At 44.4% G+C, this 18,201-nt stretch overlaps 1 non-coding gene across 1 annotated transcript; it reads left to right on the forward strand.

Moving 5' to 3' along the window:
* Nucleotides 1–4,937: 4,937 nt before the first annotated feature.
* LOC116659481 lies at nucleotides 4,938–5,047 on the forward strand. The gene has a single exon (XR_004314846.1). It is a non-coding gene; the product is annotated as a U6 spliceosomal RNA (small nuclear RNA).
* Nucleotides 5,048–18,201: the final 13,154 nt, after the last annotated feature.

Genomic DNA, 18,201 nt, shown 5'->3' on the forward strand with positions numbered 1-18,201 from the left:
CAGGAGCCTTCGACTGCTGCAACCACTGCTGGCACCAGAGGCAAGTTTGAGAAGAATGTGCATGAAGGCAAACTAAGAAGTTGAAATATTGGGAGCCCAGGTCATTGTTGGTATAGAACAAAGGAAGGAAATCTCCTCTCCCCAGCACCATGGGACCCATCCCCTGACCAGCAGTGACAGCATGGCCAGGGAGGACCCAAGGCAGTGGTGGCCAACCGCTTCCACCAGACACCAGTGTTTGGAGCAGCAAGTGCAGCCGCAGTTGGCTGGTCAGATTCTCCCGGGCTCTCTCCAAGGTGTGTGGGAGTATCACTGATCCTTAATAAACTGGGACAGAGGAGCCTTAGGCATACCACAAGAAGGGGTCCTCTGGGAAAGAGAAGGGAGTTTTCATCTTAAGTAGGATGGGGCTTCTCCTCTGTTCACTAGAGACATGTGACCATATCTTGTACCTCAAACTGACAAAGCAGAAGATCTGAACTACAGAAAGACACAAACCCACATGTGTACCAGAGATTAAACTGCATAGATTCCCTCCTCTACTTAACATGACAGACTGAGCATTTTCTAATGACATTAAACATATTTGTAAACATAATACTAACAGGTAATGATTTTATGTAGTGCCTGTGTAGTATTCACATGAGAGGTGGTATTAGTGACCCTATATTCTAAATAAGGAAAGTGAGGCACAGAGAGGTCATGTAATTCGTTAATGCCAGCTAGCAAACGGAGAAGCTAGCATTTGAACCCAACTTTGAAAACACAGGATATTTAATTACTTTCCTATAGTTGTATATTTCATTTTTATGTATTTTTCACTATTATACATATGCAGTTATAAACATCCTTGTGCATAAATCTTTGAAAGTCAATGAACAATTTTAACCTAAATGTAGAACTTCACATTTATTGAACTCCATCGCTTTTAATTTAGATCTGTGAGATCTTCTTGGATCTTGATTCTGCAGTTCTAATTCTCCACTCCCCCCCCAACCCCCGCCACCGTTTGTGTCATTCAGATATAACTGAGCTGTTCTCCTCAAATACTTTATCTAACGCTTGACCCGGACAAGATAAGGTCACATGGCTTGGTTCCTGCTTCTCTCATCTCACACTCAGCCTCCCAGCCCTTCAGCCACAGCCTGCTCCTCCGCTCCCTCAGCTGAAAGCCCTCATTTCATCTGGTGAACACCCAACAGCCCCTCCCTATTCTCAGTGTTGCAGTCCCAAAATCTCAAGAAAAAAGACTCTGATTGGCCCATTGCCACTCCAGTTTTGTAGCCCGGGTCCAATCATCCAGGGCTGAGATGGAAGATCGGGTGACTTGATGTGCTTCCCTCAACAGTGGGTGGAGGGAGAAGGGATGGTTAGATTCAGTGACTGCTTCTCTAGTTAAGCACTAGGTAGGGACATTTTTCAATCTTGGACAAGCCTTGAAAGAGAAGCACCAGCTGTTCAGAGGTGAAGAATTATTCATTTAAAGCAGTGCTTTACAGGAGACAAACAGTGGCCACCATCCTCAGTGTTATAGGCCAGAGACAACTTTCTAAGCATTTTTTCCAAGCAGACCTGTTAGCCTGGCAAAATGAAGAAATGGGTCTATAGCTCAAAAGAGAAATTTTCACCAAGTTAACTACATGGTTGCCATCAGAATTAGTGATCAATAAATGCTGGAGGTTGTGGAGAAGGCAGTGGTAGGTTTTGGCTCTAGGCACATAAACAGATTCTCAGGGAAGGTGAGGAGGGTGAGAAGGGAGGCAAAGACAGAATGCTGGAACCACAGACATTTAAAGGGTTGGCAAAGGAAGTAAATTTCTGAAGAATAGAGAAAGGAACAGCCAGAGCAGAAGTCTCAAAAGCAAAATCTAGCCAAGGCAGGATAGATCTGGGAGGAAGGGAGATGGTGCCAGTTCTAGGGAGATCAAATAAGAAAGATAAGGATGAATATCTGAGAAATGGAGGGAAGTGTGGGGAAGAACGGTGAAGGGGACTGAGGAACTAAATCAACTAAAAGTCTCCCTATCTCCGCCAACTAAAGCTTGGTGGTGGGGTAGGTGTCCTGAGAGATGGGGGTATTCAGCAGAGAGGAACTTACCGGGATCCCCTCTTCCCACTATGTGGTTTACTTGATGTTTAAAAAGCTGATGGGAACCAGCCAATCTATTCAGTGACTGAGACACAAACAAGAAGGGGGAGGACGAGGGGAATGAGATTTCTGAGGGAAAGGGACCCCAGAGCACACCTGAAGGAGCCCACAGAGTCAGGAAGAGGGAATGCCCCCGCCACAGGCAGTTGCAGGTCCCAAGGTCAAGTCTAGGACGCGGAAGGCCTGGGACCAGCCCGCCGCATTTCCCGGCCAGGCTCCTGCGCAGCACGTGACGTTGCTGCCCTCTAGTGGCCACAGTCAAAATCGCAGGGCACGCGGAGTCCCTGTTGGCGGGAGAACGCAAGAGAGAGGCAACGACCCGGGACCGTGAGCGGCTGGGGACACGGGGGTCGCTAAGGACAAAGCTCACGGCACAAAAGGAATGGGGTAAGAAACCACTTGGATGAGGAAACGTTTATTAGCCTTTCCTGCACTTCTTGGTGATGGGGCGGGGAGGGAGGCGCGGACAAACGGTCTAGGCCAATTAGCCAAAGAAAGTAACGGCTATACTCGGAGCCACAAAAACACCCGAGCCTGAGTCAGCCCCATGCTATGGATTCAGACCTGTTGTAACCTGCCAGGCACAGACCATCAGTAGATGGTGCGGCACCGCGGGCATCAGGGAGTGGGGAGGCGCTGGCTACCTGTGCCTCGCAGCCAAGCACAGGGAAGACGCGGAGGGGTAGAGTGGGGCTGGCGCCCGGAGAGGAGGCATCGGCTGCACGATGCTGCCATCTACCGGGCAGGTCCGGGAATGCTCGGCCTGGGCCGCGCTCGCCCGAAGGGCCCGTATACTTCAATGCAGCGCATCCCGCTCAACCTTCGCACCCAGGTCTGTCCTTCCCGAGCGGTTCAGGCTGAGCAACACTAAAACCTAGTGCCTCACATAGCAACTCAGGAAAACATGCATGCGTTTTGAGTTTGGGGTGTCACTGGTTTGGGATTTTCCACCTTAAAACAAGGAACTTTTTAGGAACGGAAGCGCTCCCATGGCCAAATGAGGTGAAATCTCCAATAAGTGTATAAAACAAAGAGCAGATTGGTCCCTGGGGTCTGGAATGGTGTGGGTGGCAGTGTTAGGGGCCAAGGTCACTCTCAGCCTTACAAATCTGTGACGTGCATGGAAAGAGGGTGTGGGTCTTAAGTCTCTTTGCTTCTCTGGGCTCAGTTTCTCCATCTGTAACACGGCAATAAAGTTGGCCTCACAGGGATGCTTGGAGGATCAGCCACGCTGACCCTTGTGAAAAGCGTGGAAAGTGTAAAACTACATGTCATCACGATGTGTGAGCAAGTGCAAACTCCTGTTCCTCAAACCAGAGGAGACTGAGCAAGATGTCCCGCATCCCGCAGTGGCTGGTGGCGAGGGGAGAATCTACCCAGGGGAGAATCTGAGAATCCCCATTCCATCTTCCCAAATGCTGTTTTCCTGAATGCTTCTCCCACACCACCCCTAGCAGCCGTGTAAGGAAGGATTAAAGCGCTTTAGTAGAAAGCTTATCTCTTTTCCTTGAGAGAGAAAGATGAAGGCATTCGGGCTTTGGAGTTGTGTTAAGTCCAAATGTATGTTGGTCTTACTGGTAGTAGCTAAACAGAACAGATGCTACACATTTTTGCAGTGAGCACCATTTTCTCCATATTGCAAAAGAGAAAACTGAGGTTCGTAGAGGTTAATTTGCCCGTGGTCACAAAGCAAGTAAGTGATGGGTATAAAACTCACAGATGGGGGAGAAAGAATCAATAACTTTGAACAAAGCCAGCCTTGGGCATAAGCAGGATATAGGCCCGTCCATCACATCTTTTCAGACACAATATGAGAACTTCCCTGCCTTAAAAAAAAAAAAAAAAGCACTTTCCTCTGCCTGCATATAGAGAAAAGGTTACCATTGGAGAGTAATTCCTCAGGTTTAAGACATTTTTGTTCTCTTTTTTGAAAAGCAAATTTTCCTGAGAATGGTAATGACTTTAAGCTTTTTTAGTCATTTATACCTAAGTAAGAAAAAGTTTATTACATTCTTCCCTAGAGAGCAGCTTTTGATAAAGAGAAGGATGGAAAGCACAGAGAGAATCTGAATGCTCAGAGGGAAGAAAAAGGAAAGGGTTACAGAAAGAAGGCAGGTTGCCCAAAATTGTCCATTTCACTGTTTCATCTAGAGTTTGGCTTTGAGGATGGGATATGGTTTTGGTGCCAAAACATCACATACTGGAAAAGAACAAAGTTGGAGGGCCCACATTTACTGGTTTCAAAACTTACTGCAAAGCTACAGTAATCATGACATACGTTTGGTATGAAGGATTGACATATAGATAAAATTGGAGTCAGAAATAAATTTTAACATGTATGGTCAACTGAGTTTTGACCAAGATGCCAAGAAAATTCAATGGGGGTGGAAATAGTCTTTTCAACAAATAGTGCTGGAAAAACTGGATATCCACATGTAAAAGATTGAAGTTGGACCATTTACTTACACTATATATAAAAATTAACCCAATATGGATTATAGACCTAAATCAGAGCAAAAATATAAACTCTTAGAAAATATAGGAGTAAGTCTTCATGAACTCAGGTTGAGCAAAGACTTCTTAGATACGACATCAAAAGCACAGGCAACAAAAGTAGAAATAGATAAACTGGACGTAAAATTTAAAACTTGTACTTCAAAGGACACTCTCAAGAAAGTGAAAGGATGCCCTACAGGATGGGAGAAAATATTTGCAAATCAAGTATCTGATAAGGAAATTGTATCTAGAATATATAAAGAACTCATATACATCAACAATTAAAAAGACAGTGCTCACTTCAGCAGCACATATACTAAAAAAATTGGAAGGCTACAGAGAAGATTAGCATGGCCTCTGTGCAGGGATGACACACAAACTCGTGAAGTAGTCCATATTTTTTAATAATAATAATAATTAAAAAGACAAGCCATTGTTAAAATGGGCCAAGTATTTGACTAGACATTTCTCCAGAGAAGATATACAAATAGCCATAAGCACATGAAAAGATCCTCAGCCTCATTAAGCCATCAGGGAACCCACTCACACCCAGCCAGATGTGCGTGAAGACGCCTGTGGATGATTCCAGCCCCCAGCCAATCAGCTCTTCCCCCCCAGACATGGTGGAGCAGACAGGTCATCCCTGTACGTGCCCCCCGAATCCCTGGCCCATAGGATCCATGCAGATAAGGACATGGGTGTGGTTTTACCTCCTAAGTTTGGGGTAGTGTGTAATGCTGTCATATATGACCAGAACATCATTCCAACGTAAGTGTTCAGACTCTGTCCCTCTGTGAACCTGACCAACTAGGACCAAGGAACAAGAGACATAGGAGCCTCCCTATGACAATTATCCACCACAGCAATAGAAACCATCAATCTGTTGTGTGCTAGAGTGATGCTAGGGGCTTTCTATACTTTATCACTAATCCTCCTGGCAGCCTACCTAGTGTGCGGTACAAGCCCATTGTACAGACGAGGCAGCTGGGGTCAGGCCATTTTGAATGACTGCCCAGGGGCACATAGACAGTAGATGGCCAGGACTGATATCCATGCTAATCTGACCACTCTCCCACCACATGCTTCCACCCACAATGTAGCACCCACACCCAACTCCACCCCCAGGCTCTCCACCAGGCATGCAAGACATTTTCTAAAGCTGCAAGCATGGCACTGAGGTGTAGAAAGAAGGATGACATTGTCATTTCCCTGTCAAAACTTCATAAAACGTGCAGAACGCCAAGTGGCAGCGGTGTTCAAGGCATTCATTTTCATTAATTCATCTTATCAAAAGAAACTTAAATAATAAAAAGGGAATAAGGGGAACTGAAAAACAGAGCAGATTTCACTTCTCTGGCCTCCCCTACCTGGAGTCAAAGACTGGTATAGGGACAGGAAGAGCCTTTCCACTCCAGACCAGACTCCAGGTTTAGACCTGGCTGGGTCATTTCCTGCCCTGTATGTGCAAGGAAGGTGGCCAAGTTGTGGGAGATGATGCAGTGGGCCAGGCTTCTTTGGGAAAAGGCCAGGGTCTGCAGGAACCCTGAAGATGGTAGAGTAGATTCCATCCCTAGGTCTTTCTGTATCAGCTCACCACCACGCCACACCCTCAAGCAGTTATATAATTATTCAGTATGTAAATTGTTTGTTTAATGTCTGTATCAGTCAGGATTCTCCAGAGAAAGAGAGTTATCTATTATAAGGAGTCAGCTCATGTGACTTGGAAGCTGAAAAATCTCAAGATTTGCAGTCAGCAAGCTGAAGCCCCAGGAGAGCAGATGGCAGAAGTTCCAGTACAAGTCCAAAGGTAGGAATGGGCTGGTGTCCAGCTCAGGGGTCAAGCTGCTGAAGTTCCTTCTCACTCAGCCTTTTTGTTCTACTCAGCCCTTCCACTGATTGGATGAGGCCCACCCACAATCTACTTTACTCACTCAACTCATTCAAATGTTAATCTCATTCCCAAACACCCAGAATATTCTTAGACTAGATATCTGGACCCCCCCATGGCCCAGTCAAGTTGACACATAAAATTGCCCACCACAATGGCATTGCCTCTACCAGACTATAAGCTCCCCAAGGCCAGGGACTAATTTTTTTCTTGTTCTCAGACATAGTCCCAGAATCTGACAAAATACTTCATCACCAGGAAGACGTCACATAAATATTTGTTGAGTGAATGAGGCCTGACCCCAGGAGGCTTCTTTGTTGACATTAAAGTGCCAAGTCCCCTATGAACACCCAATTATAAGCATGTGTACCTGCATATAAAATAACACCATGCTGTGAACTACCTCTTAAGTTTCAAAGTCCAAAGTGGGTGACCTACTCAGTCCCCACCAGTAACAGTGATGTCAACTGAAGAGGCAGAAGCCAAAAACAGAGTAAATGTATTCAGGGATACGGGTGACTCTAGAGTAATCCATTAGACATGTAATGTGAACCACTGGGGTATTTTTAATTTTCTAGTAGCCCAATTTTAAAAAGTGAGGAGCAGGTGAAATTAATTTTAATAATGTATTTGATATTATTATAAATGTAAAGTATACTTTTTAAATATAATTATTGTACCCAATATATCCAGAATATCATTTCAGCATATAATCCATCTATGGATTATGAATGAGGTAGTTTACCTTCTTCTTTCACACTAAACTTTTAAAATTCACGCAGCACTTCTCAGTTTGGATGAGTCACATTTCAAAGGCTCTGCAGCCATGTCCAGAGGACGGTGGAAGATGTCTGACCACTGGCAAGTGAGGACAGCAGCCTCCTCTGAAGCCCCGGTTGTTTAGCACCTGACTTGAATCTCCACGGGATTAAACGTCCATGTCCTCATGTCTTCTCTGATTTGAGAAAAATCAGACACAGTCACCATAGACCTGAAGTCTCTGGAGCCAGCTGGGGCCTGCCCCACTGTTCACAAGTGGTGAGACCTGGGACAAGTCACTCAGCCTCTCCAGGTGCTGGTAGACTCACAAATGAAATGAAACATTGCTGGGACCATCAGGCCTCAACACCGTCAAACCTGATGCTCCGCTCTTTCTGCACAAGGATTCCAGGCTGACATCCCCAAACATGGAAGTAAACTGAGGCCCTGCTACTGGCTTCTTCCGCAGAATATCTGAGGCTTGACTTTAAAAAGAAGAAAATTCTATAATGAGCAACAATATGGATGGACCTGGGGGACAGTATGCTAAGTGACATAAGCCCAGACACAGAAAGACAAGTACTACATATTTCCATTCATATGAATTATCTAAAATAGCCAGCCTCGTAACCACTAGGACTGGAATGACAGTGGCCGGGGGCCGGGGGACAAGGAGAAGGAAATGAAGTTAATAATCAACTGGCATAAATTTTCAGTTTTTCAGTTAAACCCGATGAGTAAGTGCTGAGGAGGGCTGCACAACACTGGGCCCGTGGTCAGCAATAATACGCACACTTGAAATCTGTCAGGAGGATAGATCTCATACTAAATATTTTTACCAAAATAGAACATTTAAAAAGAATGGCTGAGTCTTGAAATGGTGTCTGAAAGGGAGTCCCCACTTCCCAAGTCCCCTCCGTGGGGTTCCTGAGGGAAGCCAGTGCAGGAGAGGCCCCCGTGTGGTAGATCGTACGGTCGCCATCCATGGAGGGAGCTGGTGGGCTTTCCCAGCCCCTGATATGCTCGTGGGCTTGCAGCCCAGGCGCGGAGATTTCACATACAGCAAATCAACTGCCAGAACACAGGATTAGCGATCTTCTCTCTAACGTGGCCAAAAGATACATATGCTCTCACTCTCTCTGCCATTTTTGGAACCATCCCCAGAGCTCAGAGGGATGTGGCCTGGGACACCCAAAAATGCAGGCATCTTCAGGGAGTGATGCCAGGATCGGTCATATTAGGAAGACAATCGCAGACACATCTGGGGCCCTAACAGCTGCTCCCAGTCCTCTGCCGATGATCTGGCTTCCCATTATCTGCACACCTACCATGTCCTCCCGAGAGCAGCTTCTGAATGTCAGAGGCATTTAGAAATCAGCCGTCTTCTCCTGTTTTCTATTTCATACATTGGCTTCCCAGCACCTTTGACATTAACCTCCTCCCAAATATTACCTAATCCGTGTTCCCATTCATGATCCGACAGCCTCTTTATCTTTTAGAGAGGTAACAGAGGGGAAAGAAATGAGCCCGACTGGCTTTTTTGGCTGCCCACCTTGTTCTTGGAAATCCATTAGCAAGGCAGCCAAGCCTTCTCCCCTGTTGTTAGTACCAGCTGGCAGGCCACAGGCCGACGGTGCATTCACCAGCATCTGGGCTAGTCTATTCAGCAGAATAAAGCCTGGCTTCTCTCTATCAAAGTAAAAGAGGAGTTATGGGTAACTGGCAAATAACCTGAATGAGACAAAAGATGTTGAAGAGATTTCCTGCTTACGTAGAACCGTGCAGAACAGCAACTGAAGCCACACCACTTCTAGGTCCCCTGCAGAGGAGCTGCAAGCTCTCACAACTGTGGGGAGATGGAAGCTCCAGAAGGAGCAGGTGCAAGAGAAGCAGGCAGATAGAGAATGGAAAGAGGATGGAGAAAAGGTTAAAAAAAAAAAAAGTGTATGGTTCTAGTGGCCTGGAGAAAGCATGTTTGTTGGATGCCTACGCGGTAGATGTGAAGATAAGCCTTCCAACCCAGCCTGCAGGGAAGGCCTTGACGCTTTGCTGCAGGACTGTGGCCAGCAGGCAGCCTCCAGACATCAGCTTACGGTTTGCCTCTGATGCTGCGGGAGCTGCCTCACTCGGGAGTACGCCCTTCCCCGGGGCAGCCACGTCAGGCAGGTGCATGAGGCAAGGATAGAGAGGGCTGACCATTGCAGCCCATCCTGGGACAGCTTAGATGCGCAGCACTCACTCCGGGTCTCTGGAGAGACAGCATCGCAGCTCAGCTTTCCCTCCGCCCAGGCCTGCTCCCTCCCCTTGCCACACACAGGAGCAGATCCCTAGTAAAGGTCTTGCATCTCAGTGTCTGCACCTGAAAAACCCCGCCTGCAGTGGCCTGGCTTTGATGGTGCATTACCCCTCTCAGTCTGCACTGTTGTGGGAGAGATATCTGTAGATTTCCCTTTTACAATTGAGGAAACCAAGGCTCTAGGAGGTTTAGTAACTTCCCCTGGGATCACATGATGGTAGAACTCGAGTTGAACTCAGTCAATCCAGCACCAGCGTTTGCTACCACAGGGGGCTTGCTAATTAGAAGACCCTCCACATTAATTGCTAATGAGCTAAAGTGTGCCAGAAAGTCTGGGAAGGACTGAGCCCCTTTAATGGGAAGAGCAGAGACAGGAGAAACACTACAGACTCCCTTTTCAGTGAGATTTCAGGATTTCTTGGAAGGCCCCCTGCCCCACAGTACTCCTCCCACCAGGCCAACTGTTGACCACCACGGTCCCAAACTTGGCAAGAAAAATGAATACATAATGCCGAGAAGAGTATTGCATTTACTTCGTGTGTTTGTGTGGTTAGGTCTGCAAGCCCCCAGGCACCCCTTTCTGTACTCCTTCCTCTCATCCTATGTTTTGCCTTTTATTCCTACGCTGCCACGGAGAGACATGATCTGATCAACGAACTCCTTCAGAATGACATGCAAACAACGTGTGTGCATTCTGCAGGATAACTTAGGAAGTGGTGAATGTATCATCCACGCACTGGGGTTCCAGGTTGGGAAGATATTTTAAAACAGGAGGATCATGATATTTGCTGTCGCCTAATGGAGTTGCATTTGCAAGTCCAACACTCCCACAGCTGTTTATTTCTTTCTAGTTATGGTGCCCGTAATTGAGATAAGGTAGATAATGGTCCTTTAGTAATTGTGTAGTGGTAAAAATAGCTATTCTTTACACAGGCATGGTTAACAGAGCCCGAATAGAATTCTTCATTAAGCAACATCATTAAATACTAGTCTCTAAAATATAACACACAATTAAAGGAAGGTTTTTTAAGAGAAATAAATAAAGTCATTTGAAATCTAATTTACTAGTCCTTTTAACAAGTGCTTAACCTAAGCTCAGCTTCCCTCCGGCTGGATAACGATGGCCCTGACTCTTTCAATTTCTAACACTGTGACGCTGCTCTAGCAAATATCTGAGTTTCACAGGCCCTGATGCTGGCAAGTCTCTGAATCCAGGGAAGGGGTCCGGAATTTGCCACCCCCAAATATGCCACATTGGTGTAAGGATTATTTTGAGCTGAAGGCAACTGAGAGTCAACAGATGCAGGAATTTTTCTCTGCCCTCCTCTTACCTGCCTCCCAGCAGGGCATCCATTTCCCTTTGCGAAGGTGTTCCCCTTCCCATCCCATAGCAGGAAGAGAAGAGCATTCTTACACACTGAGAAGAGTTTGCATAAACACCCCTTACGAAATAACTGTATCCTCCATTGGTTCCCCCATGTGTCTCCTAGTCACTTTCCCATGATGTATATCCCTTGAAACCCAAGCCCACTTTCCTTTGTTAAAATCGTATTTAGGCCACCTAGTCTAACCACTTCTTTGAGTTGCACTTCTTTTTCTGTGAACTTGCATGCAAATAAAATATTGATAAAAATTTTTCTCTTGTCTGTCTATCTGTTGTTAGTTTAATTCACATGCCCCCAGAGACTGGACTTAAGAGAGTAGAGTAGTTTTTCTTTCCTACCACCAGCTACAAGCATCTTTTTTCCAAGCCAGAGAGCCTTTCGATTTCTGTTGAGTTTCCCTATCATGGGACTCAGGATTCATCCTACTGAACAGTGCAGGTTCTCCTCATTCTCTGCTTGGAAGGAAAGCACTTTCTGAATAATCTGCCTACTGAAAGGGCAAACCCATGATCCCCTGGCACATTCTGCTTCTGTAGCAGTGGAAACCTTTGAGACGTATGGAGAAAAGGCAAGCCCAGAAGTCAAGAGGTTTGGGGTCTCTCCTCTATGACCTCGGCAATAACCAATCTGGGGCTCAGTTTCCTTACAGCGGGCAGATGGGGAAGGGATGGGAGAGGAGGGGAGAAGGGGAGGGAATGAAGTTGATTCGAGCCCCAGTTTTTCTGCTTACTCTCAAAGTCACCTTGAGCCAGCCCCTCACCTGTCCAAGTTTTAATTTCCCCATCTATAAACTGAGAGAATGGGAAGTTGCCTAGCTCAGTGCTTCTCAAGGTGTAGTCCTCCCTGCCAGTAGCATCGCATCAGCATCACTGGGTAATTTATTAGAAATGCAAATATGTAGGCCTTGCCCAGACCTACTGAATCAGAATCTCTGGGATGCAGCTCAGAAATCTGTTTTAACAGAATTTCTAGGTGATTCTCACTCAAATTTAAGAACCACTGGCCTAAATAATCTCACAGGTCTCTTCCAGATTAAAAACTTCAAACTCTTTTTGCCCCAACCTTAAGATATCTCTTTCTCCTTCTCAAAAAACAGAACAAACAAACAAACAACAACAACAAAAACACCTGCTCCAAACTTCTCTGCTCTCTACAGATTACTAACTTTAAGGGACTTAAAATAAAATTTGCATTCAGTCATTCCCATAGCAACCTCAACAAAACGATTAAGATGCTTTTGTTTGTTAATACACCTGCTCCTTCTAAAGAGACAGGGTTCCTTTTTCAGTTATAAAACCAATCTTATCTAAGGATCTCTCTCAAAGACATTTCAGTAATACATAATTACAGTCCCAACCAGCAGTGCAAAGAATGTCATTTAAATCATACCACCTAATTAGCCCTCTATGCCAACTCTTCTAAAGGCTAACTCTCAAGATGGAACACAGTCTGAACTCCCAAGTCCACATGATAGAGTCTGTCTCCATAGGAGCATTCCATCACCTTTACTATTGATTTCACACCTATCCATTGACTCTACTTTCAGAAAAAGCTGAAGCTGCCAACTCTAGTTGGTGAGCCACTCTGCCCAACTCTCAGACCGTGACGTTCTGGTGCAGCTGACTCCACACACAGCTCCAGGTTTGGCCAATAAAACCCTTCATGGCCCTGGGCACTCAGACTGATTCAGAGATGGTCATGTGAACCATCAAGAACAAACAGACACTGACTGAAGCTTCCAGGATATTAACATGTATTTTCTCATAGGACTAACATGATATTTCTCATAGGACTAAACCCTAAAATCTGAAATGATGAAGCCTAGAACACCACAGCTATTTTAATCCCACAAAGGGAAACTTGTCTGAGATGGAGCCACCAAAGAGGGAGTGGAGCTGAGGGGCCAGGAGAGAGAACCTGGGAGCCAGATGATATCCTTTCTGAGCCTGTATCCAACCATGCCTGAAACCAGTTTTCCTCTGGACAGTTGGTACAAGGACCATTAAATTTCCTTTCTCCACTTTGGGTTGACTTTTCTATCACCTGACACCAAAACCATTTTAATGGGTATAAATCCATTACAGATTTTGTTAGGCAATTTGTCAGTATCTATAAAAAGAATTCATGTGTGTAACTCTTGTCTTAGCCACTCTACTCCCAGAAATATAATCTTCAGCAATGCTCTCACAAGTATAGATATATGTGTATGTACCATCATGAAGTTCACTGAACCACTGTTTGTCACAGCAAAGAGTTGGAAACAACCTACTGTCATTCAATAGAAACCTGCCTCATTTTAGGCATTTATAAGGTCATTAAAGAGTAAAACACAATCCCAATCATACGGCCAAAGACTCAGAGCTAGAAGGCATCTTAGGTCAAGGATACAACATCTATCTCCTGATAGAGGCAAAATCTGAAAGCCACAGAGGTAAAGTGACTTGGCTAGTGTCACATAGCAAATTCTTTAAAGAGCCAGGACAAGATCCTTTATCTTCTGGAGGCCATTCATCCTCTACATCATGCTGGGACTGAAATTCTGATCATGCTGGTCATTGTTAGACAATGGCTGGTGTCTGACTTTTCACTGTAAAATCAATACCCCTAATGCAAACGTTAAATCAACATCACACTCAGTGTCAACGATAACAAATTAAGCTGCTTGGAGCTAACAAAAATAGCTTTTTCCCTACAGACAACGTTTTCTTTCCTTTTCTACTCGTACTCGCCCCCTGAAACTCACGCTTGTCCTGGTTATCCCAAGCCAAATGGCAGTTCAGAAAACTGCAGCATCTAAATACCAGTCAGAGCAAAGTGCTATTCGCAGCCACAGAAATAAAAGCAGTTGAAAATGCTGTGCATTCAAGTAACAGAAGATATGATTTCTGCCTGAGATTGTCTGATAACAGAAGTGAATGATGGTTCTTTGCCTGAAAATACATATTGATTGTTGTCTGTAAATTTCACCATGGATAATGCAGAAGTCACCATCCTTCAAATGTGTGTGAATTGAAGTTGCTGTTGCCTATTCCTTGCAGGCTGATTTGTAGCAAGAGACAAGACTTCTCCAGCCAATTTTCCATCCTGGATCATTTGATCTTCCCTTCTAAGGTCCTGGTGTATTGCATGCAAAGGGTAGATCGCCTGCATTTGAGGAAGATGAAGGCGCCTTCGTATTCTTTCATCTTTTGCAGAGCTGAATTCCTCAGAAGTACCCCCATATTCCCAGGCTCAGCCACCATCTGACAACGTAAACCTCTGGTGGCCTGACCTGCCATAGGCTGTCCCCACTTTCTGCTTGACTAAGAATGGGACCAAATGGAAACCAGCACATGTACCGGATGTCATCATCGCTCCCCAGGCCAGACCAAACTCCCTCCTTGCTGCTCAAATGCACCAAATAGTTGTTTTTAATCACTTTCTGATGCTTAGAAGCATTACGAATGACTGGCTAGTTTGGCTCCCAGAATACTTTTAAATCCTGCAGAAGGTAGTTGGTTGGTCACTGTTGGTCAACAGAGGAAGAGAATGGTCCATCTGAGCATCAACTCCACACTTTCCATAACCCCAGGACATCAGAGTTCAGTAAGCTCGGGGATTCTGGGTATGAATTTTCTCACAGGATAGAATTCAAGGGCTCCTAAGGTATCTTCTAACCCAAAACCCTTTCCCCAGGAGCCTATTATACCTAAAATTTCACCATTTTATTGTGTTTCATTAGAGTTCAGTCAAATGAGGGGGTCTCTAAGTGGCCCTTATAAAATTCTGGGACCACTGAGAGGGCTAAATATTATCTCCACCTCAGTAGAGGTTTCTCCTAAATTGACAGGACACTGAGCACAGGCTTTAAGAGAATATGAAACATCCCAATTTGGGAGAAACACGAGGAACAGGAAGAGAGTCACAGAAAGGAAATGCAGAAAGACACGTTGGATGCTCACTTTCCAATTTAGCCCGGGATCAGCTCGAGTGAAACGCCAGTCTAGGTTATGAGAGAAATCAGTCCCAGTGAGATGGTCTGTGGATAGAAGTAAAATTCTGCAGGACACTCCTGGGACCTCAGGAAGTCCCAAAAGAGGCTTTTCTTGCCTTTCCAGCCCTGTACCTCACTTCATTGATTGCTCCCAGGTGCCTAATGAGGGAAGCAGGACCAGCGGGCAGACAGACTTGAGGCACGGAGGATGTGAAGAGGAGAAACACGCCATTCAAGTGTCAGTGAAAAAGTTGTTAATGCTTTACAGAGTCAGCAAGACAAATTAGTTGACTTCACCTTCTTTTTTTAAAGTATAACATATTACAGTTAGTGCAGCACCAAAAATCCCCTTTGGATATACCAATGCTTTATCATCATTGTCAGCTCTTGCTTTGTCTGACTAATGACTTAATCATCTTTCTCTTTTCCCCAAGTAAGAGCGGAGTCTGTTCCCCCACTCAGTGGATACCTAGACCGTGCGCGTATTCAAGGCCACTTTATCATCTCTTTTCAGCAAGGTCTCTACTGACTGAAACTCTTCTGCTCTAAATGATCCTATAATTGCCCCGAGCTCCCATATGCACTAAGTTTCTTTTCTGGTTTGTTTTATGTGACTATTATAGTACAGGTGGTGCCAAAAGTATAGGCACGTCCATCCCACCTACCTTACATGTATCTGTTTTACTTCTCTGGTTTCTATGACTAACAGAAGCAGCTGACCACTTGTGTTTTAGGACAGCCCGTCTGAGATTAACCAATGTGACCTTCATCACAGGACCCACTGGCCTCTAAGAAAACCTGCCTGGGGATAAATTCTCCAAACTCTCTCCTCTCAATCATCAAATGTACTTCCCTCATTATCCATTGAGCCTCCTTCAAACTCATCTCAGGATAAATGCTATACCACCTCCCTTCCCAGAAAAACATCACCTTTTCTTGTTTTGCCCATTTTTGCCTCCTGCTTCCTCTGGAAATATTCATTTCTACCCCTATTCAGCACCTCATCAAAAATGCCCCCTTCTCTCCGCCTTCTCACTCTCAGCCTCTAAATATGAACCTCACTCCCTCACTTAAAAGAATATCTCAATCCTCTCTCCACGGAGAAAGTGCAAAGACAAGTTCAATGACTGAACTTTATGTCCCTTACATCATATCTCTAAAATCCCAGTCACATCATGGATACTTCAACGTGGTTCTCTCTCCCCTAACTGTGATGGATTTGCTCCCCAGCCTTCTAGCCAAGCCTGGGGGGTGCAGGTAGTGGAGAGAGCTTAGGCAGATCTGTAGAGTCAGGCAGGTATAGGTGTCTTCCCCAGCTCTCCCACTTAGCATCTCATCTATACAATGGTGGGAGCAGTTGACAGTTCGGTGGGATTGAGGACTGAGATCAACGCGGGGTTTTTCCCTCTCCCACCATCAAGGGCAGGGACCATGATCTCAGTGATCTTCATCTCTATCTCCAGTCCCCAGACATGTGCCTGGCCAATAGCTGTTTACCACCTGCTTGTGGAACTAACACGCAACAGAGATAACTTTAAGGTAATATTAAAGGTATTAAATATCAGACACCATGAAGAAATAGGAGGGAAAACATAAGCTTTTTAGAAGTGCCAAGAAATCCCTGGAAGTTGAGCAATTATCCAGAAATGGACAAGAGGAGAAAAGGTAAGCACGAAGTCCTGTGATAACTGCAACAAAAAAGGTAAGAAACTAAAGATTGCCAGAAGGACTCTGATGTTTTGTTTCCTAGTCCTTCTAAAAAAAAAAAATAAATTTCTAATAAAAAATTTTGAACAGTTTTTTTTTGGTAGAGGGAGATAATTAGGTTTATTTATTTATTTTTAGAGGATGTACTGAGGATTGAACCCCAGGACCTCGCACATGCTAAGCACACACTCCACCACTTGAGCTATAACCTCCCCACTAAGTGAAGTAAGCATGAAAGAGAAAGAAAAATACATATAATATCACTTATGTGTGGAATCATTTTAAAAAAGGACACAAATGAACTTATTTACAAAACAGAAACAGACATTCTGACATAGCAAACAAACTTATGGTTACCAAGGGGGAAGGGGATGGGAAGGAATAATTTGGGAATCTGAGATTTGCAGACACGAATTAATATATATAAAACAGATAAATAACAAGTTGATAGCACAAGGAGCTATGTTCAATATCTTGTACTAACTTATGGTGAAAAAGAATTTGAAAACAAATATATGTATGTTCATGTATGACTGAAGCATGATGCTGTAGACCAGAAATTGACACATTGTAAACTGACTATACTTCAATAAAATATATATATATATACACACAAAAAAACCCCCAAAAACCTCTATGACCTAGGAGGGTGAAACCAAATAAAATTCAATGTATCCAAAGAAAAAAATTTTAATGACATTACCATTTAATATATGGTCATTTTTAGTCATAAAATGCTTTATATATCACTCCTCCCTTTTGTCAAAAACCAGCAAGAATTTTAAACTTATTTTGGTTGGGTGCAGGGAGAAGAGGAGGAAGAAATTGGAGGAAGGATTAATCACCTGAAAGAGCATCCAGGAAACATATTCAGGTGTGGAATTCCAGAACCTAAAGGGCAGCTCATCTGAGGTCCGGGCAGAAGAGGGATGTAAGCTCCCCGAGGGAAGTTTCCTTTTAGCCCTTTTGAAAAGTTCTCCTTGAGTGAGGATCTGCCTGTGTTTTAGCTGTGGATGTTTTGAAACCATGGAGCATTTTATACTCCGAGACTTCTGCCATTTGTGTTTTTGTGAAAGTATAAGGAGGGTTGCGGAAGGGAATCTGTATGTTATTTGGAACCAGAAGCGCCACATAATCATTTAAGCCAAAGATGGTTCACCAACAACCGTCCAGTGGAAGACAGTTCTCTGTCATAGTAGGAAAGGAAGGTTTTGTTGTCTCAAGGCCTCTGAGATTATCCCTGAAGTATCAGTCACAAGTTCCAGCAGCCAGAAGGCCTTTATCAGAAAGAAACGTTAGAGCAGAGACCAAGCTAACAATGACACGTGTCTCTTTATCAAAAGAAGCCATTGGCTAGAAAGTTTCTACCTACTTTAAAGAACATGACATATTTTCTGATGTACTTGTTCTCCCCTGAGGAATGAAAGGTAAGTATGAAATGCTGTCTTTACCATGCTTTAAAAATCTAATACATGCTAAAAGTGGAATTATGCACTTTAAAAATTTTCTTTGTTTTTCCCTTTGTAACCCAAATAAAACTGGGTATTC

The sequence above is a fragment of the Camelus ferus genome, chromosome 2 (genome assembly GCF_009834535.1).
Source record: "Camelus ferus isolate YT-003-E chromosome 2, BCGSAC_Cfer_1.0, whole genome shotgun sequence".
NCBI classification, from domain to species: domain Eukaryota; kingdom Metazoa; phylum Chordata; class Mammalia; order Artiodactyla; family Camelidae; genus Camelus; species Camelus ferus.